This window comes from Sinocyclocheilus anshuiensis, unplaced genomic scaffold, assembly GCF_001515605.1.
Source record: "Sinocyclocheilus anshuiensis isolate Anshui unplaced genomic scaffold, SAMN03320099.WGS_v1.1 scaffold2430, whole genome shotgun sequence".
Lineage (NCBI taxonomy): Eukaryota > Metazoa > Chordata > Actinopteri > Cypriniformes > Cyprinidae > Sinocyclocheilus > Sinocyclocheilus anshuiensis.
The window spans coordinates 454,097-481,455 of record NW_015556097.1 but is presented as its reverse complement, the minus strand read 5'-3'; the positions used below and the strand labels follow the sequence as shown (position 1 = coordinate 481,455).

General features: G+C 40.6%; 1 protein-coding gene and 1 long non-coding RNA gene across 2 annotated transcripts in view; one reads left to right on the top strand and one right to left on the bottom strand.

Annotated features, from left to right (window-relative positions):
• Window positions 1-21,273, bottom strand: part of LOC107676211 (uncharacterized) — a 21,972-nt gene extending 699 nt beyond the window's left edge. Inside the window, exons 1-2 of the long non-coding RNA XR_001632710.1 lie at window positions 21,217-21,273; window positions 13,609-13,621 (exon numbers count right to left, since the gene is read on the bottom strand). This is a non-coding gene — a long non-coding RNA (uncharacterized LOC107676211). The remainder of the gene's footprint in view (window positions 1-13,608; window positions 13,622-21,216) is intronic.
• LOC107676202 (uncharacterized) overlaps window positions 1-27,359 on the top strand; it is a 71,377-nt gene that overhangs the window by 7,620 nt on the left and 36,398 nt on the right. The window lies entirely within an intron of this gene.

Genomic DNA, 27,359 nt, shown 5'->3' with positions numbered 1-27,359 from the left:
AATGTTTTAAATGTTCAGTTATTTTTGTTATAAGAAAAAAGTTATTAAACCTGTTATACTGTATTATTTATTTTAAACTAAATTTCAATACCGTGATAATACCGCATACCGTGACAAAAGCATTAGCAATTAATCGCAACATGAGAATTTCATACCGGCATATCCCTACTCCACAGGTAATAATGCACCACATAAATACAAACCAAACACCGCTGTAAGTTACATAGTTTTTTTGCAAAGAACAAACCTGCATTTCATTTTAAGCTGAAGTGCATAAAATGGTTTAACACAGTTCCAGTGTTTAAGTTGGTGTGAAATGAAAATTCACCTTCAGTTTGTAAATGTACATTCTAGATCTTACTGAGAATGAATCATCCATGTGTATGCTTCTTTCTTTCTTTCTTTCTTTCTTTCTTTCTTTTTTTTGGCCACATAATGTTTAATCAAAATGAATTGAATCAATCATTTAGCCCACTTAAACTCCACATCAGTGACTACGTTTACATGGACATCAGTAATCTATACATGTTATAGTAGTTCGATTAATGGCACACATCATTACGTGACACCATGTGATGCCATCTGACGTCCCCTCCGGAATTTCACGTATAAACATATAGTTCGTCTTCGTTATGAAGCCATATACAGTTTTGGGTGTTTCATTTTTAATTATACGTCAAACGGTTGACCACTGCCATGTGTATTCTGTCGCAAAATGTGGTGAAAAGTCCTACACGACGGTAATTAGGGATGCATCAATACCACTTTTTTCAGAATGAGTCCGATACCGATACTTTAATTTTTGGTTCTCGCCGATACCGATACCTGTATTTTCACAGCATTTGTAATTTCTTTAAAATATTGGGTACAGAAACAAAATAATAATAATATGAATCATGTTGGCTTCATTTAGCAAACAGATATTTCCTTCAGTTATTTCCACACTTAATTATACCTGTTAAAATGTATTGTATAAGCTTTTGTTACTTTCACTGTTCATTTTAATGGCGCATTAGAGCTGCTCCATTGCAGCAACTCAATACTGTAATCACAAAACTTTTTCCTAAAATAATGCAGGGAACCACTTATTATACATTATACGAGTACATGCATACTATTTTGGTGAGGTAAATTGCGTCACGCGCACTGTACGTGGACCCTCGCGTACGAGTAAAAACCGAAATATACTTTGGCCTTTAAAGCAAACTAAACATGTGCAGCGTGCACACATTTGTATTGGTGCAGAATGAGAGAGACACTTACAGCCTAGCGCATTTCACCCAGTCTGCTAGTTTCACTTCTGCTTTAAATAAAGTCGTGTATGCTTGACATTTAAAATAAATGTTGTTTATAGTGAATGACCCTATAATTTTTGTTTGTTTTATATTTACGATTTAGTTTTAATCCAAATGCATGCTCTAATGGAGCGAACAGCAATCAAGATCATGCAACAGAAGCGCGTGCTCTCGGACTCTCTCTCTCACTCTCTCTCTCCTTACCGTCAAATAACTTTAGTAACTTGTGCATTTTACTTACTTGCTTTTAAAATATCCGACCGAGCTACAAACTCTCCAGTGATGTATGTGAGATATTCACTCAACAAGCTCACGCGTCTGTGCCGCCGCGCTCTGCTTATCAGCTTGCACACATACAGGCATGGATATTGAATGTTTAACATTATATTAATTACTTACATGTACTTAATAGACATCCTTGATCGCTAATAACTCTATTCTTCTCTCTGTTGTTCTGTTGTCTGTGTTTCTTTTTCTGGACACAGCTCTATTCACACGCTGTGTGGTATCGGCTTTTGGTATTGGGGCATTTTTACGAGTAGAGAACAGGAGCGCAGTATCGGGCTTGATACCGATACCAGTATCGGTATTGGTGCATCCATAATGGTAATAATGTGATTAAGGTGTTTACATGTCTATACTGCACTTCGATAATGTGACTAAAATAGGAATACTCCACATGTCTTAATTCTATTTGTGTTTACTTTGAGTATGACTTTAGTCAGATTAAGTTAATCAAAAATCTCTCATTGGACGAGGGTTCCATTACAAAAGTAAAAACACTAATAAAAAGTGTCAAAAACTACAAATATGTGAGAATGACAGACAAGCAGAGAAAGAGATTTGAGTGATTAATAAACAATGAATCGTCTCATCATCCGATCTACAGATGACACACAGAATCACGTCTGCAGTTTTTCATTTTCGATGATCTGTTTCACTCAGATTTGTGTTACAATACAGAAGAAAAGATCTGTCACTGCTTCCATTTTACTGCCTGTAATTTTCACACCTTAAAATATATATTTAATTTCATCATGTCATATTTATTAATTTTAGTCAATGTTACTCTGACTGAAATGGCATTTAATGAAATGAAGTTTTTGACCACTGAAAATGTGCACAATTTAACAATTTACTCCTGGAACCATATTAAGATCCTTGTACATCTCTGGAACTGAACAATTGAGGGCCTTAAAAATGTAGATATCAAAAGAAAAGTTTAAGACCAGAAATCTAAAAGGCTATTATGATTTCTTTAATATGTCTTGAATTACAGGCATGCAAACTTTGGGAAAAAAACTTAAAAAGTGCTTTTTCCCATTTTTGAACTGTCACCATTGGCATATAATGCAACAAAGATTGCAAAAATCAACAGATTTTACTAATAGAGCTACCAATCTCTGTGGAAAAATAACATAATGATGCTGCCATAATTTTTACCCTCTTGTAATTTGGCTCTGAATCTCAGGTGAAAATTTTCATTTTGACCCCCCTCTACAAAATAGTGGATTACTCAGTAAATATACATCCATGACATTTAATATTTTGTCTTTAATCACTATTTATGTTTAACTTTCTTCAGAAAAAATATTGACAAAATCAAAAATTTGAGCCAGGGTTAGTTTCTTGAATGTGGTTGAATGACCCTTTTGGAAGAGCATAGACTAAAGATGCTCAAACCAGGGCCTGCGGGTCAAAGTCACAAAAGGAGGGGGAAAACAACATGCCATTGAAGTGCTCATGAGCTCCACCAGAGGGCATTCCATCCCTGACTTTTACCATTCACCCAGGACTCCATTTCCCATAATCCTTTGCCCGGACTCATCAGCGCTCATCAATTGCAGTCACTTGTCTCTCATCACCTCATCAGTCTCACACTATAAGAATGGCACACACACTCTCACATCACTGATGATTGATAGTCTGCAATGTTTTCTAGTTTCCATGTTCCTGCCAGTGTTTCCTTGTTTTCCTGTGCCTTGTCTTGCCTTTGTGGTTTTTGGATCTTGGACTGTTTATCTGGTTTTACGATTGTTTGCTGCCTGCCGTGACCATTGCCTGTGCTGTGGATTACTCTTTTGCCTGTGCCTGGGATATTACTGTTTGACCCTGCCTGTTCTGACCACACTCTTAATAATAAAGCCTTGCATTTGGATCCACTACTCCGTTGTCACACGACTCCCCACATTACACATATATTTTTGTTTTAATTTTTAATTTTAATTAATACATTTTTCTTTATTTTTTTCTATTTTTGCATTGCAATTGTTACATTTGTATTTTTTTAATTGAATAAATTTTAATATCATATATTTGGATATAATGCAACATTTACTTTGGGCCTACAGCCCTCAATCAAGTTTTGGCCCACTATTTTCTGGGCACCGCTGACTGATATAAAAATGACCATTAACATTTATTTATTTAATCTAATATATACAGTTAGTATGAAAAAATAGGGGTGAATGTCACTTTATGTTGACACTATGAATTAAATCTGCATGATGTGTATGGATGTGAAGTGTACACCTAGTTGCTCATGGAGTGATGTTGCTCTGTTCAGGTGCAGAATGAGAGCTTAATGATCATGTGGCCTTTCAAACACACACTACCTGTTTCAAATCTGTGTGTGAAATACTAGTAATGAGCAGTTGGTGTGCATTGTTATATTGTAATCGGTGATGGAAAGAAATGTCAGGAATGTTGTTCTGGTTTCCATGACAACGGCTCAGCATCCTCCTTCAAGACCTTAGTGCGATTCCTCTAAGATTATTATTGTGAAGTTCATGATGACAGTGGTTTGTTTGACATCTGTTACTCTCGGCATCACAATACTGGAATCTCTGAAATATTCATATTTCCTCATATTTTCAATTTAGGAGGAACAGTGACACAGAACTGTTTCAGTGAGGAAGTGAATGGTTTACCATTGTTTCAAATACTCAACTGATGGCCTGATGACGCTAGTCTTCATTACTGTCAAACCACGACTGATCTCACTGAAGGTCACTGACTTCAACATTTAATTCACTCAAAAAAGACAATCCTGACGTCACTTACTCAGCTTCAGGTCGTTCTGAACCTCTACGGCTCAAAATTCTGCTTCCTCTCTTTTTAAGATCAGCCAGTTTTGTTCTTACCAACCATCAGTTCCTAATTCCACTTTCTCAAACATCACACCGCAAAACCAGCATCACCGCCTCACGTCCGTTCCCAGAGAGAAAGAGTCAGTGAAGAGCCGCTCAGTGTGTGTGAAACTACAGTCTGTTGCTGAATGACAGAATGAAGGTGGAGACCTCTTTGTGTGTGTGAGAGAGAGAGAGACATTTTACATTTACATTTATTTATTTAGCAGACACTTTTTATCCAAAGCTACTTACACTTTGGGGAATACATCAAGCGATTCATCTTAAATAGAAGTTTTTTTTTTTTTTTTTTAGGATGAAGTCAGATGGTGACGAAAGAGGTGAGTTTTTAGCTGTCACTTGAAAATTGTCAGAGAATCAGCATTCCGGATAGGGGTGGGAAAATCATTCCACCAGCCAGAAATGGTGAACGAAAATGTTCTGGAATGTGATTTTGTGCTTCTCTGTGATGGTACCACGAGGCATCGCTCACTAGTGGATCTCAGACTTCTGGAGGAAATGTAGATTCGTAATAGTGAGTGGAAGTAGGCAGGTGCTGAGCCTGTGGCTGTTCTGTATGCAAGCATCAGTGTCTTGAATTTGATGCGAGCCGCAACTGGTAGCCAGTGCAACGAGATAAAGAGAGGTGTGACGTGGGCCCTTATGGGCTCAGTGACGATCAGTCGTGCCACTGCAAGTTGTGCAGCATGCTCCGTTAGAAAGGGCCTGATCTTTCTGATGTTGTGCAATGCGAACCTGCAAGATCGAGCAGTTTTTGCAATGTCGTCTTTGAAAGACAGCTGGTCATCAAAGATTACACGAAGATTTCTGACTGAATGTTATGGGATAGTAATTGATGAAGGACCTAGCAGGATGGTGAAATCATGCTGTAGAGTTGGAGTGGCAGGGAAGACGAGAAGCTCAGTCTTTGCCAGGTTGAGCTGTAGGTGATTCTTTCATCCATGCCGATCCGCAGGGCTTCAGTGACTAGTGCAGTCTCAGTTGAATGGCCACTCCTGAAACCTGACTGGTTAGCATCCAGTTGTTGTTCTCTGAAAGAAATAATGATACCTGGTTGAAAACAACTCGTTCGATGGTTTTCGCTCTGAATGGAAGGAGAGAGACAGGTCTGTAGCTGTCTATAAGAGAAATAAAATGAATGATTACTTCCCTTATAAAATTTAAATGAGTTAAATTCCTTACAATACAGTACAACACGGGTTACCCGAGCCTGCTTGAATGCAGTGGGGAAGGTGCCTGTGAGGAGAGATGTGTTGGTGATGTGTGTGAGTGCTGGTAAAAGTGTAGGAGAGATTGCTTGGAGAAGGTGTGAGGGGATTGGGTCTAGAAGGCATGTTGTAGGATGACTGGAGAGGAGAAGTTTGGATACTTCTGTCTCAGTGAGGGGACAGAAGGAGAAGATGGGAGTTTTAGCAGTGGATGTGGTTGGTTTGAGGTCCTGTGTGTGTGGAGCTGAGAACTGACTACTGATTGTTCTAGTTTTGTCTGTGAAGAATGTGGCGAAATCATCAGCTGTTATAGAAGTGGTGGAGGGGGACAGAGGACAGAATTGAATGTTTTGAAGAGATTACGTGTGTCTGGAGCGCTGTTGATCTTGCTCTGGAAATATGAAGACTTGGCAGTATGGACTTCAGCAGAGAAAGATGAAAGCAAAGACTGATACATACTCAGGTATTATGCATCTTTTGATTTGCTCCATTTTCTCTCTGCTGCCCTGAATACTTTGGACAGATGCTTACGAAGAACATCAGATAACCAGGGGTTAGGAGGGGCAGCCCGTGCTGACCTGGAGTAGAGAGGACATATATCGTCTAGACAAGAAGTTAAAGTTGAACATAAAGTGTCAGTAGCTTCATTAACATCCAGAGATGAGAAATGGGTTGGTGAGGGAAGAGAGGAGGACACTACAGAGGAAAGATGAAAGGGTGGGAGCGTAGGTTTCGTCTAAAAGTAACCGGTATAGGGGTTGGAGGCACACAGGTAGAAAGATGTAGGTTAAATGTAATGAAGAAATGGTCAGAAATATGTAGGGGTTTTACCAAAATGTTGTCTGCAATAAAATTACTTGTGTAAATAAAGTCAAGTTGGTTGCCTGATTTGTGAATGCTTGTGGTGGTAAGCCGTTTGAAATCAAATGAAGCAAGGAGTGAATGGGAGTCTGTAAGGCTTGTCCAGATGAATGTTGAAGTCACCAAAGACTAAAAGTGGACTGCCATCCTCAGGGAATGAGGACAGCAGCTCATCTAGCTCCTCTAGGAAGGTGCCCAGTTGACCAGGAGTTTTATAGGAGTTGTTACAGTAATCGCATGAGATTCAAACGAGTTATAATTGCATAGGGGAGAGTGGGTTGAGTATTTCCAATTGTTAGAAATGAGCAGACCAGTGCCCCCACCCCTCCCCACCTGACGGGGGTTGTGAGAGAAAGAGAAGTTGTTAGACAGAGCAGCTGGGGTTGCTGAGTCTTCTGGACGAATCCAGGTCTCAGTCAAGCCTAAGATGCTGAGTGTAGATTGTAAAGAAAAAGCAGAAATGAAGTCTGCTTTGTTGACAGCTGACTGACAATTCCAGAGACCCACAGAAAAAGCAAGAGGTGCAGTAGAAGATGTACAGATAGGATGCAGGTTAGCAAGATTGCATTGCCGTCTGCCTGTGATGTTAGAGCGTTGTTGAGAGACAACCGGAATGTAATGGAAACGCATGATAGAGGTGGAAAAGAGAGGACAGAAAGGAGAGTGTGTAAAGGGAAAATAAAAAGAATACTTAAGTGTGTGAGTGTGAAGAAGAGCTCATTACATTAACAATGACCTCTATAGACCTATCCAGAGGTCTGTAATGCTGATGTATGTGTGATTATATGTTTAATTATAGCAGCTGTGATGTTTTTTGTTTTGTTTTATTTTGACATTTTTGAAAAATAATAGTATGGGATTAATGTGATTAATCTGTGATGAACATTATTATACATAACATTGTTTAAACTTAATATAATGACCATTCATACGAATGAAAATCTATATAGATCGGAAAAAAGTATGTGTGTTTTTGGATTGAACTAAGAGATGAGAAGCAGCCAATCGCAGCGTTAGGTTGTTGTTGACTGACGTCTTTATTTAACCTAAATCTGTAATTACAGTTACTTAATTTTAGTTATATAATTCATATACATATCATTTATATCATTTCATATCATTTAGTTATATAATTACATATACATAATTTGATTTAATAATAACCCAATTTGAAGCAAAAACAGAATGTTCTGACTATCTTTGTGAAATTATACTACATTGCCTGAACGAAGCAAACAGCAGATGCTCTGAATGAGATGCAGATTCACTCTCTGACAGCAGGAGGCGCTTCTGGAACACCAGATACAGTGTTTCCTTGGTTACCGCTGTAAACAAAGCAGCGCTGCACTGAAACACTGCTTTAACATCAATTATAGAGACGAGATGAAAAGAAAATACCTTCTAAACGTTTCTGAAGACAGTCAGTTCCCCTCAGAAACACATTGGCCTCTGTTAACTGGCGTTTACAGACTTCATATTTTCACATAAATGACATTTTGGAAAATGATTGCATTGCAACACAGTTTGTGCAAGTCCAGAACAGACTGCAATAAAACAAAAACACGGCCGGTTGCCGTTTGTGTAAGTTCCAGGGGAAGCTCCTTTCAACCGTCCTACACACACGACTGACCGCTCGCTCGCACCAACAGGAGGAGACGTGTTCCTCTCTACACTGCACTCAACCTGAGAGATTCCTACACTTTAAGTCTTTGAGGAGACATGAAAAATCCACCCAGAAGATGTTGAGGCCGTCCGCAAGCATCTGCGTGATCTCCTTGCCAGTGGAGTCATTCGAGAGTAATTTTCGTCATAATTGTTTTTTTACAGTGTAGTTAATGCTGCTCCATGTGAAAGCCCGCAGGTGATGGAGATTTACCGCTGATTAAAGAACCGGCTTTACTGACAAGATGCGCGTTAAATATCTCATGCGATTTATTGTGCAGCCCTAATATATATATGTATATGTATAGTATTTCAGTGTGGCGAGTAAACAAAAAAAATTACTAGCCAATGACGATTCAATTGCCAAGGTGTCCGTAGAGGGTTGATATGTGGGAGTAAGAGAAGAGCAGACATATGGATAAATCTGACGACGCAAGAGAGAGCTCAATTCGGTCCGGTTTTCTGAGCGCAGACACCGAAGCATACACACACAGAAAGCGCGTCTCACAGCGCGCGAGTACTCTTTCGCGTCACATGAACCGAGAATTACACACAAAATGATGTTGAATTGTCCGTTTTGACGAGTATTCACGTAAACACAGTTGATTAGGCCTACGTCTTAAGTGAACGTAAACAGTAGGAAGAACGTGTATCAGTACATTGCACCCATTGCAGCCGTGCATTCGGTTTTAAAGGGACAGCAGCCTAATTTAGTTGCTATTGTCCGAGTCATTGATGTTCATCAAGCAACAAAAGCAAAAACTTTAGTAGCCTTAAAGATTAATCTAAATTTATTTATAGAAATAAATATGTCTGCTTGAAAGAATGAAGAATATGGTAAACAATTTGCTATAAAGAATGCATAATTAGCCTATATAACCATTGGTATTTCATTAAAAAGTAGACCATGTTCTTGTTCTTTGTGAGAAGTGGTTTTATTTTTAACATAAAGGCATGCTGTGTCACAACAGTTAAATCAGTGTCTATCATGATAAAACCTTAATATCAAACCTATATAATGAGTTTGGAAATTGTAGAGAAATGCTTAATAAATGCATTACACTGTAACTAAACCCATTTTTACTGTAGATTTAGTCAACTAAAATTGTATGATATTTAGTCGATTAAAACTAAAAAGATGACTAAAATATGACTAAAACTAAATGGCATTTTAGTCAAAAGACTATGACTAAAACTAAATCAAAATTTGCTGTCAAAATTAACACTGCTCCTCACCAGTAGTGGTGGTGAGAAAGAAGAATGGAGATGTGCGTCTGTGTGTAGATTATAGAAAGTTAAACCTCCAGATGGTGAAGGATGCGTATGCACTACCAAATCTTGAGGAGACTTTCGCAACTCTGACGGGATCCAGATGGTTTTCTGTGCTTGATTTTGAAGTCCGGATACTATCAGATAGAAGTCGAGGAGTCAGATAAACCCAAAACTACCTTTGTCTGCCCATTGGGGTTTTGGGAATTCAGTCGTATGCCCCAGGGTGTGACCAATGCACCAAGTACGTTTTAAAGATTGATGGAGAGATGTATGGGGGACATTAATCTGAAGGAAGTACTGGTCTTTTTGGATGACCTGATAATATTCTCTGACATTCTAGAGGAGCATGAGAGACACCTGTTGAACGTTCTATCTCGCCTCAAAGAGTACGGACTGAAACTGTCTCTGGAGAAATGTAAATTCTGTCAAACCTCAATTCACTATCTAGGACATATTGTGTCAGAGCGGGGAGTGGAGACTGACCCCGAAAAGATACAAGCCTTAAAAACCTTGCAGAGTCCCAAGAACCTTAAAGAACTGAGGTCATTTTTGGGCTTCTCTGGCTACTATCGCCGGTTTATTAAGGATTATTCAAGGGTCGTGAAGCCGATCAATGACCTTACCTCAGGTTATCCACCATTAAGGAAAGGTGGTAAAAAGACAGACAACAAGGGTCCATTCTACCATCCTAAGGAGCCCTTTGGGGACCGTTGGACTCCTCTTTGTGAAGAAGCTTTTCAGTCCATTATCGAAAAAGTTAACCACCGCACCAGTCCTGGGTTTTACAGACCCCAAACTCCCCTATTTCCTCCATATGGATGCCAGCACTAAGGGTTTGGGGCTGCACTGTATCAGAAGCAAGGTGGGCAAATGCGTGCTATTGCATTTGCGAGTAGAGGGCTGTCACATAGTGAGTCTAGGTATACCGCTCACAAGCTTGAATTTCTTGCCCTTAAATGGGTGGTAACTGAAAATTTGAGCGATTACCTTTATGGCAGCCAGTTTACTGTCATTACTGATAGCAACCCTCTTACTCATGTTCTTACCACCGCAAGATTGGATGCTGCAAGTTATCGTTGGCTTGAGGCTCTTTCCTTTTTTTCATTCAAGTTGCAGTACAGGGCGGGTAAGCTGAATGTTGATGCTGATAGCCTTTCAAGGCGACCTCAAGAGCCGTTTCCAGAGAACCCCATGTCCCAAAAAGAATGTGAAAGGATTGAACAGTTCATACAGCATCATCTGACCAAAGCAGAGGATTCTGTCAGTGCTACGGATGATGTGGTTCAGGCTATCTGCAAGAAGCACCTCGTTAGGCAGTCAGCTGATGCCGCACCGGGCGTTGCTCTTGTAAGTTCTCTTACATTCCATCCCAATGCTGTACCCGACTATTATGAACAAGAAGATAGCTCTGAATTGTTACCTATTACACTTCACTTTTCAAAAGACCTTGGTGACAAACAAAGAGCTGATCCAATGCTTCGAGAGGTGATGTCACACTTGGAGTTGGGAGAAAAACCCCCACCAACAGTAAGGAAGGAACTTTCTGGTCTTCCGTACTTCTTGAAGGAGTAGAAGGAGTTAAAGGACAGAGTACTTTACAGGAGACGGAAAGATAAGAATTCCATTACTTACCAGCTAGTGCTCCCGGAACAACTAAGATTCTCTGTGATGAGCAGTTTAGATGATAGTATGGGTCACATGGAGATGGAGAGGACCTTGGATCTGGTCAGAGCCCGATTCTATTGGCCAAAGATGGCTGCCGACGTGGAACAGAAGATCAGGACGTGTGGTTGTTGTGTGTGAAGGAAGTCCCCACCTAAAAAAGCAGCACCCTTGGTCAACATCCAGGCCACCAGACCATTACAATTAGTCTGGACTTTCTCTCCTTGGAACCAGACAGAAGTGACATGAAAGACATTTTGGTGATCACAGATTTTTTCACCAAATATGCTGTGGCAGTCCCTACACCCAATCAAGGCAAGAACAGTAGGAAAGTGTCTTTAGGAGAACTTCATTGTGCATTATGGGTTTCCTGAACGCCTTCATAGTGACCAGGGCCCCGATTTCAAGTCACGCACAATCAAAGAACTTTGTGAAAAATCAGGCATTCAGAAAATCCGAACAACGCCTTATCATCCGAGGGGGAATCCTGTGGAACATTTCAATAGGACCCTGCTGGACATGCTTGGCACATTAGAAGAGAAAGATAAAAGTCAGTGGAGAGATTTTGTCAAGCCATTAGTTCATTCATATAACTGTACGAAGCATGAAGTCACAGGATTCACCCCCTATGAATTAATGTTTGGGCGCCAGCCTCGGCTGCCCGTCGACCTTGCCTTTGGGTTGCCATATCAGGACACTCCGCAGATATCCCATTCTGAATATGTCAAACATCTAAAGTCTCATCTGGAAGAAAGCTAATCGCTTGCCTCCCATAGAGCATTAAAGAGTGCAGAGAGGAACAAAATCAGGTTTGACAAGCTTGTGACAAATTCCTCCTTGGAAGTCAATGATCGTGTGTTGGTGAGAAATGTTCGGTTGCGTGGTAAGCACAAGTTGGCAGACAAGTGGGAGCCCTAGGTGTATGTAGTAGTAAAGCGAGCTAGCGACTTGCCTGTCTACACAGTTCGTCCTGAAACAAGGGATGGTCCCCTTCGTTCACTTCACAGGGACATTTTGCTTCCTTGTGGATTCTTACCAGCATCAGAAGTTTCAAGTCCTACCTTGACCAAACCTACTTCTAAACCTAGAACATGGAGGAGTACTGGTATTGAACCATCTGATGATGACAACTCCTTTTCTGATCCAGAGGATGAATATCCTAATGGTTGGTATGATGCCCTTCCAGTCATCGAAACAGTATGGTTCTCTACAGTTAATGACATCTGTGGATCAAAGGGAGCTGCGGATGTTTCTTTGAATACAGACTCAACTAATCCAAAACTTTCAGATGATAATACTGCACAAGCAAATCCAGCTGACGACTCACCTGTCGATGCTCCAGACACATACTTACCTGTTGACGCTCCAGCTGAGGACTCACCGGTCGATGCTCCAGACACATACTTACCTGTTGATGCTCTAGTTGACGACTCGCCCGTTGATGCTCCAGGAGTCCCTAAAACAAGTAAAATACCCGACAAAGACCCCACTGAACCAGAAAAGAATTTAACTGTTCAAAGAGTTCAGACGTAGCTGAAATCCCAGATGCTCCTGTCAAAGGGAGAAAGCAACATCCAGAAATTGAGGGAGAGCAGAATTTAAGTATTCCGCTCAGACGTTCTAGCAGTCAGAGAGAGGAACCTGAGAGACTTACCTACTTCCAACTTTGTGGTTCAGTCTTTGTTCCATGGGTTAAGCACTGCCCTTGTTGAATCCCTCAACAGTGTTGAAAATTCAAATGCTCTTTCCATTGCGCCCAATGTTTCACCAAATGTAGTGACTAATCAGCCACTCGGAGCATGCAAAGGGACTTTCATGATTTCAGGGGGGAGAAAGTGTAACCCCTGTTAAATGATTACTGTGATGAACATTATTATATACAACATTGTTTAAACTCAATGTAATGACCATTCATATGAATGAAAATCTATATAGATCGGAAAAAAGTATGTATGTATATATGTGTTTTTGGATTGAACTAAGAGATGAGAAACAGCCAATCGGAGCATTAGGTTTTTGGCTCCGGCCACTTGCCTGTGGCTAGCGTTGTGCAGGCTAATAGACTGATACAGAGCAACAGAGAAACCTGATCAGACGAGAGAGTGTTAAAAATAGAAAAAAATATGATCTTTAATTCATTCAAGCTTCATATTAACTGCAAAACAGCCCGTAAACACAAGATATTGGATGATTCAGGGTGTTTGTGTTTAGGGCTGCACGATGAATTGCATGCGATTGTCATGCGCATCTCGTCAGTAAAGCCAGTTCTGTGATTAGTAGTAAATCTACGCAATATCGCATTCATTATCGCATGTGATTTGTCTGCGATTATGAACGCGATATTGCGTAGCTTGTCAGTGAACTACGGCTCTGTGTAGTAAATGCCGCCTCATCTGAAAGCACGTGATGGAGATTTACTACTAATCACAGAACCGGCTTTACTGACGAGATAAACATGACAATCGCATTCGATTAATCTTGCAGCCCTATTTGTGTTACTCCTTGTTACGACCTCTAGGGGTAAGCCGTAACAGAAAAAGAGATCCGAGTTCACAGATGCATAGACTATCTTAAGGTCATAACACCCCACCCATAAAATAAAACATACAATGTTTTACTGGTTGACACGGGACAGCGAGTCAGCAAGAACATTTTCAATATCTTTTTTGTGACATATTTTCAAGTTGTAACCTTGACAGATCAGAGACCATCGCAAGTCCCTACACCCAATCAAGGCAAGAACAGTAGGAAAGTGTCTTTAGGAGAACTTCATTGTGCATTATGGGTTTCCTGAACGCCTTCATAGTGACCAGGGCCCCGATTTCAAGTCACGCACAATCAAAGAACTTTGTGAAAAATCAGGCATTCAGAAAATCCGAACAACGCCTTATCATCCGAGGGGGAATCCTGTGGAACATTTCAATAGGACCCTGCTGGACATGCTTGGCACATTAGAAGAGAAAGATAAAAGTCAGTGGAGAGATTTTGTCAAGCCATTAGTTCATTCATATAACTGTACGAAGCATGAAGTCACAGGATTCACCCCCTATGAATTAATGTTTGGGCGCCAGCCTCGGCTGCCCGTCGACCTTGCCTTTGGGTTGCCATATCAGGACACTCCGCAGATATCCCATTCTGAATATGTCAAACATCTAAAGTCTCATCTGGAAGAAAGCTAATCGCTTGCCTCCCATAGAGCATTAAAGAGTGCAGAGAGGAACAAAATCAGGTTTGACAAGCTTGTGACAAATTCCTCCTTGGAAGTCAATGATCGTGTGTTGGTGAGAAATGTTCGGTTGCGTGGTAAGCACAAGTTGGCAGACAAGTGGGAGCCCTAGGTGTATGTAGTAGTAAAGCGAGCTAGCGACTTGCCTGTCTACACAGTTCGTCCTGAAACAAGGGATGGTCCCCTTCGTTCACTTCACAGGGACATTTTGCTTCCTTGTGGATTCTTACCAGCATCAGAAGTTTCAAGTCCTACCTTGACCAAACCTACTTCTAAACCTAGAACATGGAGGAGTACTGGTATTGAACCATCTGATGATGACAACTCCTTTTCTGATCCAGAGGATGAATATCCTAATGGTTGGTATGATGCCCTTCCAGTCATCGAAACAGTATGGTTCTCTACAGTTAATGACATCTGTGGATCAAAGGGAGCTGCGGATGTTTCTTTGAATACAGACTCAACTAATCCAAAACTTTCAGATGATAATACTGCACAAGCAAATCCAGCTGACGACTCACCTGTCGATGCTCCAGACACATACTTACCTGTTGATGCTCTAGTTGACGACTCGCCCGTTGATGCTCCAGGAGTCCCTAAAACAAGTAAAATACCCGACAAAGACCCCACTGAACCAGAAAAGAATTTAACTGTTCAAAGAGTTCAGACGTAGCTGAAATCCCAGATGCTCCTGTCAAAGGGAGAAAGCAACATCCAGAAATTGAGGGAGAGCAGAATTTAAGTATTCCGCTCAGACGTTCTAGCAGTCAGAGAGAGGAACCTGAGAGACTTACCTACTTCCAACTTTGTGGTTCAGTCTTTGTTCCATGGGTTAAGCACTGCCCTTGTTGAATCCCTCAACAGTGTTGAAAATTCAAATGCTCTTTCCATTGCGCCCAATGTTTCACCAAATGTAGTGACTAATCAGCCACTCGGAGCATGCAAAGGGACTTTCATGATTTCAGGGGGGAGAAAGTGTAACCCCTGTTAAATGATTACTGTGATGAACATTATTATATACAACATTGTTTAAACTCAATGTAATGACCATTCATATGAATGAAAATCTATATAGATCGGAAAAAAGTATGTATGTATATATGTGTTTTTGGATTGAACTAAAACAGCCAAAACAGCCAATCGGAGCATTAGGTTTTTGGCTCCGGCCACTTGCCTGTGGCTAGCGTTGTGAGACTGATACGGAGCAGAAACAGTGGCCTGAAATCTGCAAAATTCAAGGTTTGTTCAAAAATCTTTATTTGACCCTCTAACTCTAGCACTCTCTATTCTAATTCTATTTGACCTATTTGTTGACTTGACCCTCTCTATTTGTTTTCTAACTGCTTGTTTTCTTTTAAAAAAGGCCCCTAACACTAGCTTTCTCTATTCTTTTTCTATTCTATCTACTTGTTTTCTTTTTGTTATATGTGAACGCGATACGCGATATTGCGTAGCTTGTCAGTGAACTACGGCTCTGTGTAGTAAATGCCGCCTCATCTCGTGATGGAGAGTCAATCAGAACGCTAGCGAAACACGACAGTACAAAGTCAATGAGGTTCAAAGGCAGATGACCAATCACCATCTCCAGCTGGTTAACAGAGGCCACACCCATCTAGAACACAAACATATCTACACACACGAGCAGAGAGGAAAAAGAAAAAAGAGATCCGAGTTCACAGATGCATAGACTATCTTAAGGTCATAACACCCCACCCATAACATACAATTTTTCAATACCTTTTTTGTGAAATATTTTCAAGTTGTAACCTTGACAGATCAGAGACCATCGCATTAAACGATGATTGGCATTAGACATTAGATTTTTTTTTATTACATTCAGTGAATATCGTTTTTATACAAATGTTATTGATATGTCTAAAAAATGAACAGTAAACATCAGTTTACAAATAGTGAATTAATAAAAAGAAATTAAGAACCACATGCCTGTATTTTAAACCTATTCTTTTTTTGTATAGGGTCCTTTTTTAAACAATAATAGGGCCCTATAAAATGTTCTTAATTTTTCTGGCAATCAGATTAAGGCATAAAACATTAATTTAATTATCCTAATCAAATGAAAATGAAACCCTTTTATTTTTTGGCAAACAAAGTGACTCTCAGAGCAGCTGGAGATGACATTCGTGTTCATATCATCATATAGTGAGACGGCAGAAGCTGAAAACACCGCGAGCGTCATCCGTGCTTTAGTATGTGTGTAGTAAACAAAAAAGTGCGCTGCACCATCCGCCATTCATTCATTGCGGAAATCATGGCGCCTTATGCGTGATATCAGATGCTTCCGCAGATTTATAGTATTACTATAGCATTTCACCTGAGCATTGCGAATCATGCGTATGGCCATGATAAGTGCTGAATGAATGACAGGATTTCTGTTGTAACATCGCGCAAGGTAAATAAGGGTGACATCTAGTGGAGAACACTAATGATAAGATTCACGTTAATCAGATCTTGTTTTAAATGTGTACTGAAATAAATACTGGAAAAGATCGATTCGCGGCTTTTGAGAATCGATATCGAATTGACGTCATTTAAAAAAACGATTAATCGGAAAATCGATTTTGTTGCGAAGCCCTAGCAACAACAGAAATATTCTTACAAAAACAGTGATAATAATCGGTCATACCGAGAAATCGCCGAAGCTCTCTCCTAGTCTTTGGGACTGGAAAATCAAGGATAGCCTGGATCTTTGAGTTCAGATGACGAACTTGACCACTACCTACTTCTTTACCTAGATATGTGACCGTAGCACAACCAAATTCGCATTTTGCTAGATTCAAGGTAAGATTCGCATCAGAAAAACGTTTGAAGACTTCTTTCTTGAGTGGATTTACACGATAAGCCCGTTGTTTGACGGGTGCCTGTGAACCAACATCAATGTCGTGTGTTAGCACTTGTGCAGTGGTGAGGAAATCACTGAACAAAGTCGGATATCTCTTAATCCCACTTTTGATATCAGCCTGGGCAGACATGGATAAGTGAGAAAACTTTGCTGAAAGGTTTGACAGAGTTTCTGAACTGGACAAACAAGCAGAGGTAAATGTAGCACTATTCATCTTTAACCCATCCATTTCTGTTGAATATTCGGAGGGTGGTACAACTACTGGAGCAACAGTAAGGACAGGGGTCTTAATCTCAGAGTCAGAGCGTGCCTCATATGCCTTCAGCATATTAATATGACAGACACGTGATTTTCGCCTACGAATGGGGGTGTAAACAATATAATCAGTGTCACTCAGTTTTTCTTTAATCACATAGGGACCGGTGAATTTAGCTTGAAGCGCTGAACCAGGCACAGGAAGTAAAATGAGAACTTTATCACCAATTTGGAATGAGCGCTGGACAGCCTTTTGATCATACCGAGTCTTCATTTGGTCTTGCGCAGAACCAAGCGAGCGTTTTTCCAGTTTCCAAAACTGATGCAGTCATTCACGAAACGCACTAATATGATCCAAAACGTTCTTACTAAGGGAGGGATGGTCGGACGAAAGAATTTGCTCCTGCAAAATCTTCAATGGACCATGCACAGTGTGCCCAAAGATCAACTCTGAAGGACTGAAACCGAGGGAAGCTTGAGTCGTAGTACGAATTGCAAATAACAACAGTGGGATTTCCTCATCCCATTCTTTTTGTTGTTCAACACAAAAGGTTCGGAGCATGGATTTGAGAGTTTGATGAAACCGTTCGATGGCACCTTTGGACTGAGGGTGATACGCACTAGATACCTGATGTTTGATGTTTAATTTTTTGATGTTTTACACTTTAGACATGAAATTAGATCAAATTGAATCTATTTAGGCACTCCAAAAGTATTGCAGAATTTGACGATTGCTTTGACAATTGCATGAGCTTTAAGTGAATGCAGAGGTATCACTTCAGGATACCTGGTCGATGCACACATCAGCGTTAACAAGTAGGAATTTCCTGATTTAGTTTTGGGCAATGGTCCAACACAATCAATCAAAATGCGCTCATATGGTTCACCAATCACTGGTATCGGCTTCAATGGGGCTGGAGGAATAACTTGATTGGGCTTGCCAGATAACTGACATGCATGACAAGACTTACAGAATTTGGAACGACGACTTGAAAAACAGTACCCCAATCATCGGTGACATGACGTGGAGACCACTTACGCATAAGGACGCCACCGTCAAAGAAGTAGGCGACTGGATACTCTGGCAAAACGTTCGGCTCAACAGCAGCTGCAACACAGGAACACAGATTTTGATCGGCAAGTTGTGCCTCAATTAACATGGTTTTTCCAAATGGCAAATCAACACTAGGAAGTGCACAGATTTTTACTTCAACTGAATCAACTTTTTCCTCTGTCTCAGCAGAATTGTCATCACACAAAAAGGTTTTTGACAGATCTACAGTGTCTTTTAGTTTTTGAGCTTGAGCTCGGGTCACCACACATGTGCTAAACACATTAGGAAACTCTTCCTGTAAAGCATCTTCATCATGTATCTCAGGAACATCTATAACCTGAGGTAAACAAAAAACTTTGTTACCTGCCAGGTCATTTCCTAGTATGAGCGCTACACCTTTAACAGGTAACTCAGCCCGAACTGCCAATTTAACTTTACCGTAAATAATTCCAGAATGCAAATAGACATTGTGTAAAGGAACTTTAACTACAGAGAGATCAATGCCTTGCACTAGTACGCTGGAACCAGAGCTTGACTGTTCCTGAAACCAAGGGAAGCTTGAGTCGTAGTACGAATTGCAAATAACAACAGTGGGATTTCCTCATCCCATTCTTTTTGTTGTTCAACACAAAAGGTTCGGAGCATGGATTTGAGAGTTTGATGAAACCGTTCGATGGCACCTTGGGACTGAGGGTGATACACACTAGATACCTGATGTCCCACCTCACGACAGTAAAAACATTCACGATTCTCCACATTTAAAGCACTTGAAGCATTCTTAGGTACTGTCTGGGAATCTTTAGAATTACGGACACGATCAGAAATACTATGCTTGGTGGGCGATGGAAACACTACTTTATGAGTAAGCACAAACTCGTCCGCAAAAACAGCGGCTACAGAAAAGGAAGACACTTTCTGTTCATTCAAGTAGATCACGATTTTCTCAGGCAGACAATTCTTAAACTCTTCGGACAATATTAACCCTTTTAACTGCTCAAACGTGTCAACTTTTATGGCAGTGCACCACTTCTCAAACAAATTGGCTTTGTCTCTTGTGAATTCAACGAATGTTTGACTAGGGGCTTTCACTAGTACGCTGGAACCAGAGCTTGACTGTTCCGAAAATGGCAGCACACTCTCTAAGATTATGGACTTTGAGGCGCCAGTATCACGAAGGATGCGAACACTTTTTGTTTCGTGGTCTGTTTCACTAAACGACACAACACCGTCAAAAATAAATGGCTTAAACGCAGATTCAGTGGTTGTATCCAGAACTGTTGGCTCGGGAGAGAAAATGGGATGCTTAACTAATGCAACGCTTTTATAAGTGTTTGTTTTCTTGCCTGCTTTGCGTTTCAGAGCGGGACAGGTAGCGATGAGGTGTCCCACCTCATGACAGTAAAAACATTCACGATTCTCCACATTTAAAGCACTTGAAGCGTTCTTAGGAACTGTCTGGGAATCTTTAGAATTACGGACACGATCAGAAATAATATGATTGGTGGGCGATGGAAACGCTACTTTATGAGTAAGCACAAACTCATCCGCAAAAACAGCGGCTTCAGAAAGGGAAGACACTTTCTGTTCATTAAAGTAGATCACGATTTTCTCAGGCAGACAATTCTTAAACTCTTCGGACAATATTAACCCTTTTAACTGCTCAAACGTGTCAACTTTTATGGCAGTGCACCACTTCTCAAACAAATTGGCTTTGTCTCTTGCGAATTCAACGAATGTTTGACTAGGGGCTTTCACATGATTTCGGAATTTCTGTCGGTATGCCTCGGGAACCAACTCGTAAGCGCGCAATACGGCATTTTCATTACCCCATAATCCAGGCTCTGTTCAAGCATTAAATCGGAACAGACTTCCTGCGCTTTCCCGATGAGTTTACATTGTAACAGGAGCGGCCAAATACTCCGCAGCCAATTCAAAGTGGCCGCGATGCGTTCAAATACAGTAAAATACGTATCGACTTCACTCTCACGAAACAGTGGAACTAATGCAATTTGTCTACTGATATCAAATTCAGGTTCACTTTCTTGTAAAGCGCGTCGCGGTGCAGGAATAGGGTTCGGAGTGGAAGCATTTACGGGTGGTGATACAGGCACACTCACGCTGGGCGCATCAGCAGCTGAGGGATGAACAGGTTGTTTAGTTTTTAGCTCCAAGTCCAGATCCTTGAGCCTGATGGCTCGCTGGGTTTCAAGATCAACTGCGCACACATGCAACAGTTGGCTCTGATATTGCTTTTGCTCAACTCCAACTCCAGCTCTTTCAATCTGATCGCCAGCAAAGGATTACTAGGAGAAGGAAGGTTTGCGGGATCTATGCTAGTCAACTTCGTGGGTTTGGGTTCTGTCCCCTCCCCTACGGAAGCCGACACTTGAGCTGCAACACCCGCCTCCCCCTCACCTTCTTCAGACAAAACCCGACGTTCAACCAAATGCTTGTAAATCACTTCTTTAATGTCCTGTTTCCTAGCACCTCGAGAAACCTGTGTTTGATATAAATCCGCGATCGTTAACAAATCATCTTTGCGGCAAATATCCAACTGATATACTGAAGGTTCGATCGCAAACTTATCTAATTCAAATTTTGAAGCCATTCCTAATTCCCTCCGCCTTAAAATGAAAACCACCAGGCAATCGTACAAACACAAAGCCAATTTCATGAGTTTTCATGAGACCAGCCCCCAATTTCTCTTACGACCTCTAGGGGTTAGCCGTAACAGAAAAAGAGATCTGAGTTCACACCAGAGAGATGCCAAATAAACAATTTTCTTTTCTTTTAACAGGAGTATCTTCAGGGGCAGACAAGGCCAAAACAATAAACAAAACAGACTTTTCTTTGACAACTAAATAACCTCAAACGGAAATAAAGAAAACAAAAATACAGGCCAACTTCCCTACCTCCCTCAACCATAAACTAAGTGAAAAAAGATACATATAAATGAAATGGCGTCTAACCCCCTACGTCCCTTAATTTGGCAAACTAGTATTTACAAGAATATTTACAAACTTATTTACAAAGTTTCAGGGCGTAAACAAAGCAGAATCCAAATCGTAGGATGGAACAGGCAATGTTCAGATAAACAGGAGATTCAGAATTTGAACTTACAATAACAAACACTCAACAGATTCAATCCACTCAGAATATCTCTCTCCGGTACGACACTCTTTCACAACCAAACGACGACGACGGCGATACAAACAATAGCAGAAAACAGTCAATCAGAAGGCTAGCGAAGCACGACGGTACGAAGTCAACGAGGCTCAAAGGCAGAAGACGAGTGTTTGGGGCGGTCCTTATCTATCTGGGTAGGGTGCATAGTAGGACCAATCACCATCTCCAGCTGGTTAACAGAGGAACCCATCTGGAACACAAACATGTCTACACACACGAGCAGAGAGATCAAATACATACATACAAAAAAAGATTTCATAGATGCATAGACTATCTTAAGGTCATAACACTCCTGCACCACAAAATTTGCGTGTGGAGTTGGTGAGTTGTGAACTGATAAGATCAGTGTTAAAAATGAATGAAAACAGATCGTATATAAGAGTTTTATGCATATAAGACTAAACAGTGTTATATTGTGATGTTATATGGAGTGAATTGTTCATTTGCAGTGTGATTGTGTCAGGCTGCATGTTCTGTGCGCGTCACAGCGGTTCGTTGACGCCATTTTGATTGAGTGTACCTGTGAAAACAGACAAGAATGGACAGGTAATTCGTTATTTTGACACAAGTTGCATAAATGATATTCATGTATGTTATTTGGTTCATGTGTTCTGTATTTCGTAGAAAATCATTCTTGATGCACACAATTAAGTGTGTACTGGTCTTTGAACGTACAGGCCGGGGGTTTTTTCCTTGTGAGGATGAACTTCAATGTGGATTTCTGTAATTGATGGCGAGCCTCCCACCTTGACTGAAAGGATCACGGACCTGGAATAAAGGACAGTTTTTCATTATAATTTTCTTCAACCAAGTAAGAGAATTGTGCTTCCAGTGACTGATACTATTTTTCTCCTTGGGAACTTAAAATCTGAGAGACATCAGTTCCAGTTTAAAGGAAAAGACTGATCAAACCTTTTAGTCAGATTGACATCTGACTTTGAAAGACTAATTTGCATACCAGTTGCATACTGCGGTTACCTGTCGGTTATCACTAACTGTGGTCATTTAATTTGATTGATTGTGAAGGTGATTTATTGTGTAATGTATAGTTAATTAGCAGGTGCACCCAAGGGTATAGTTATTGTGCTTTCCTGTGTTTTATTGTTGTTGTTGTTTTATGTTTTGAAAAAAGGGTACTTACGGAAGAAAAAAAAAGAAACAAACCCTAAACCATTCACAGTAAAATTGAAATTGTGGTTCACCTACCAATTACCTCTGATATTTACTCAGCACCACCGCCGCCTCCCATCACGTGCCGTGTTCTTAGGTTAACTGCCTGGTCCATCAGAGAGAGAATTACCCCGTTACAGAAGTGTTACAACTGCTTCTCACTTCAAAACATAGTAAAACAAAAGCAAACTCTTATATGTGATTTCAGCTCTACTCACTCTGAATTTTCTCTCATCCAGTTTAATGAGGAGCATCCTGGGATGTTTTTAAGCATTGTATTACAAATTAAATTTTTTCCTGAAAGAAATTAATGCTTCTATACAGTAAGAACACATTAAATTGATCAAAAGTGCCAGTAAAGACATTTATAATGTTTCAAAACATTTCTATTTCAAATAAGTGCTGTTGTTTTGAACTTTCTATTCATCTATGAATCCTGAAAAATAAAATGTGTCACGGTTTCCGCAAAAATATTCAGCAGCACAACTGTTTTCAGCATTGATGATAATCAGAAATGTTTCTTGAGCAGAAAATCAGCATATTAGAATGATTTCTGAAGATCATGTGACTCTGAAGACTGGAGTAATGATGCTGAAAATACAGCTTTGATCACAGAAATAAATTACACTTTAACAGATATTCACATAGAAAATAGTTGTTTTAAATTGTAACAATATTTCTCTGTTTTTACTGTATTTTTGATTAAATAAATGCAGCTTTGGTGATCAGAAGAGACTTGAATGTCTAGGCACTTGTTGAAGAATCTGCTTCACCTCATCTACTACCTGCAGTTTTTATTCAACATTTGAAGCCTGTCGATCAAAGATCAGGAGAAACCAGCCACACATTTGTCACTGAATACTGATACCCTCCATATAGCCAGTTATTGAGCTGTCTGTCGCTCGACTGTCTCTGTCCGCTTCACTTGTCCTTCCTGACTGATTTTTCCATTCTCTCTTCCTCCCTCCCGCTGTCATTAGTTGCCATGGAGACATCTCGGCGGCATTATTATGGGTTGGTGTGGGGTGGGGGGGTGTATTGTTCAGATGGAGGGGATTCTGGGGCAGATAGAGGGGGAGGAGCGGTGCTGGAGGAGGAGGAGGGGAGCGCTAGTGTCCGCGGATGGGTGCCGGTCTCAGTGCTATTGTGCGCATGGACTCAGAGTGTGTGTGAACGTGGAGAGCTCAGCTGGTGAGTGCTGCTTATTTTCTGCGGTCTCTGTAACGTTTCTGCGCTGCTGATGCGTTTCTGTCGTGATGGCCAGCAGACGGTATTGAGCTGTAATATCTGCTGTGTGTCGCTCTGTTGAATGTGGAGTGCGAGCGCTCAAGCCTGTTGAAATATACATGCTCCGCTTTCATGTTTTATTGAGAGACTTGAGCTTATGCTGCTTCATACAAGAGGATTTTTACTCTTCTCAGCTTTTTAAGTAAGTTGTGGCATCTTTCTTTCATTTTTTTTTTAGAGTTATACACAATGCAATGCTCATATTGTCTTCAGTTGTAATGTAATAATGCTTGATTCCGTATTTAGTCATGTAAATTATGCACTGGTATTACTATTGCTAACTCTTGTGATTGGAACAATCCTGTAACCCTATTAACAACTCGTCCTGTTCATGCTTCAGACATGATATGAGCTAATAATACCTCAAACTGTATATATACTGGCCCAGAATATCACAGAGACTTGAGGATCTTCTGACTTAAAGAAATAGAGATGTCCAAGATTAGGATGAGTTTGTTTCTTCATCAGATTTGTAGAAATGGTGTGGGGTGGGGGGGTGTATTGTTCAGATGGAGGGGATTCTGGGGCAGATAGAGGGGGAGGAGCGGTGCTGGAGGAGGAGGAGGGGAGCGCTAGTGTCCGCGGATGGGTGCCGGTCTCAGTGCTATTGTGCGCATGGACTCAGAGTGTGTGTGAACGTGGAGAGCTCAGCTGGTGAGTGCTGCTTATTTTCTGCGGTCTCTGTAACGTTTCTGCGCTGCTGATGCGTTTCTGTCGTGATGGCCAGCAGACGGTATTGAGCTGTAATATCTGCTGTGTGTCGCTCTGTTGAATGTGGAGTGCGAGCGCTCAAGCCTGTTGAAATATACATGCTCCGCTTTCATGTTTTATTGAGAGACTTGAGCTTATGCTGCTTCATACAAGAGGATTTTTACTCTTCTCAGCTTTTTAAGTAAGTTGTGGCATCTTTCTTTCATTTTTTTTTTAGAGTTATACACAATGCAATGCTCATATTGTCTTCAGTTGTAATGTAATAATGCTTGATTCCGTATTTAGTCATGTAAATTATGCACTGGTATTACTATTGCTAACTCTTGTGATTGGAACAATCCTGTAACCCTATTAACAACTCGTCCTGTTCATGCTTCAGACATGATATGAGCTAATAATACCTCAAACTGTATATATACTGGCCCAGAATATCACAGAGACTTGAGGATCTTCTGACTTAAAGAAATAGAGATGTCCAAGATTAGGATGAGTTTGTTTCTTCATCAGATTTGTAGAAATGTAGCATTGCATCAGTGTCTCAGCAATGGATGCTCTGCAGTGAATGGGTGCCGTCAGAATGAGAGTCCAAACAGCTGATAAAAACATCACAATAATCCACAAGTAATCCACAGCACTTCAGTCCATCAGTTAACATCTGGAGAAGACAAAAGCTGAAACAAATCCAGCATTAAGACGTTTTTAACTAAAATACCAGTCCATAATCCATAATAACACTTCCTCCAGTGAAAAAGTGTTCTGGTGTGAATCAGGAGAGAAATCTGCACAGATCAAGCAGCGTTTAAACAGCTCTAAACAAATATGTGGCTGGATTTTGATGTGAGAGAAAACAGCAGATGCACTTTTTCACTGGAGGAAGAGTTATTATGGATTATTAAACCAGAAGTAACGGTTTAATTGTTAAGGTTAAAATGTTCAAGTTAAAATGCCTTAATGATGGATTTGTTTCTTTGATGGCCTGAGTCGTTTTCATTTCTGGGTGAACTATTCCTTTCAGCAAACACCCAGAATTCCCTAGCAACCACACACAACTCTAGTGACCTCAAAAGACGACACAGCCCTGCTCCTGCAGCCTCCCACGATGCCCTTGTGTTTGCACAGGCAAACGCCGCTCTGTTTTCTACAGAAAATGTAGAAATATGGTGAGATCTTGTGGTGTTTAATTCTGTCACACTGTAAAATGTGAAATGAAGCACTTGTTCAGCAGCTCTGCCACTCAAAGAGAAGTCTGTCGTTTTCAAACTATTAGTAAAATTCTTTGTAAAATTTGCAGCAGCACTCTTTATCTGTGACTATATTCACGATATAGCATGACTGCTAGAACCTTACTGCTTAAATGTTGTGAGCGATTTAGCTCTCGAGCTCACATTGAAATATCCTTCATAGAGCTGTTTCTTAAGAAGAAAGTGTGTTTTCACGCCGGTCTGACGCTGCTGATCTGTTGTCATAGTAACAGTCATGTTGGTCCTGGCTCAGTGTGAACACACACTCTCTGACATTTACACACACATGAGTGTTTGACCACAGATGAATTCCTCACTTTGAGACACTTTTGCCTACTTGAAAATGCTAGGAAAGTGTAGGAAATGACCCGCTTAAAGAGGTTTTCTTAGTGTGTTGACAGTGATGTAAGTGTGTGTCTCACTGACACTGACTCTATAACTATGCATTTGTTCAAGTTGGACCCAGTGGTAGTTATAATAATTGGACGTGAATGTAAAGATTTGACTGGAATTCTTTTAAATTAAAGTATAAGGGAAAGTGTGTTTTCTAGGATCTGGACATTTAAAGTGTTTCATTTTCATTTTTGCACTATAAAAGGTTTTCTGAATGGTTGTAAATTTAGTTGTAAATACCATACTTAGTCTCTTTTAGCAATCACTCCACACAAACCCAGAATTACTCACTAAAGAATTTGCAGTGAGCTGTTTTTTTTAGGGTTGTATATAAAATGTATATATACACACGCACATAGACATATGTTGACAGGCTAAATCTGTGTTTTTTATTATCTGATTAGAAACGCACTAGGCTGTGTTTCTCAAAAGCATCATGAGATAAGTTAATTGTAGCAGTAGATCTGTGATCTACTTATGATGCTTTTGGGAAACGCAGCCGTGGTCTTTTGACTGAAATCCTGTGGACTGTCCATTCACTCATGACATTTTGAGAAGCCAGAGGTAATGCAGTAATAGTGACCTTTGTGTGTGTATCCTGGGGCGTTGTGTACTGGATCACTGCTGTTTCTCAAAGAGGTGTAGTCAGGACATACCAACACACTCTCTCTCACACACACACACATACACACACACACTGATGGAGGTTAGGAGGCAGCAGGCACACAGATGGGTGGCACTGGTGCTATATCTCTCTTCATCTCACTGCTGACCCATTTCCGTCTGTACCCATCCAGTCTGTTTTTGTGTGTGTGTGTGTGTGTGTGTGTGTGTGTGTGTGTGTGTGTGTGTGTGTGTGTGTGTGAG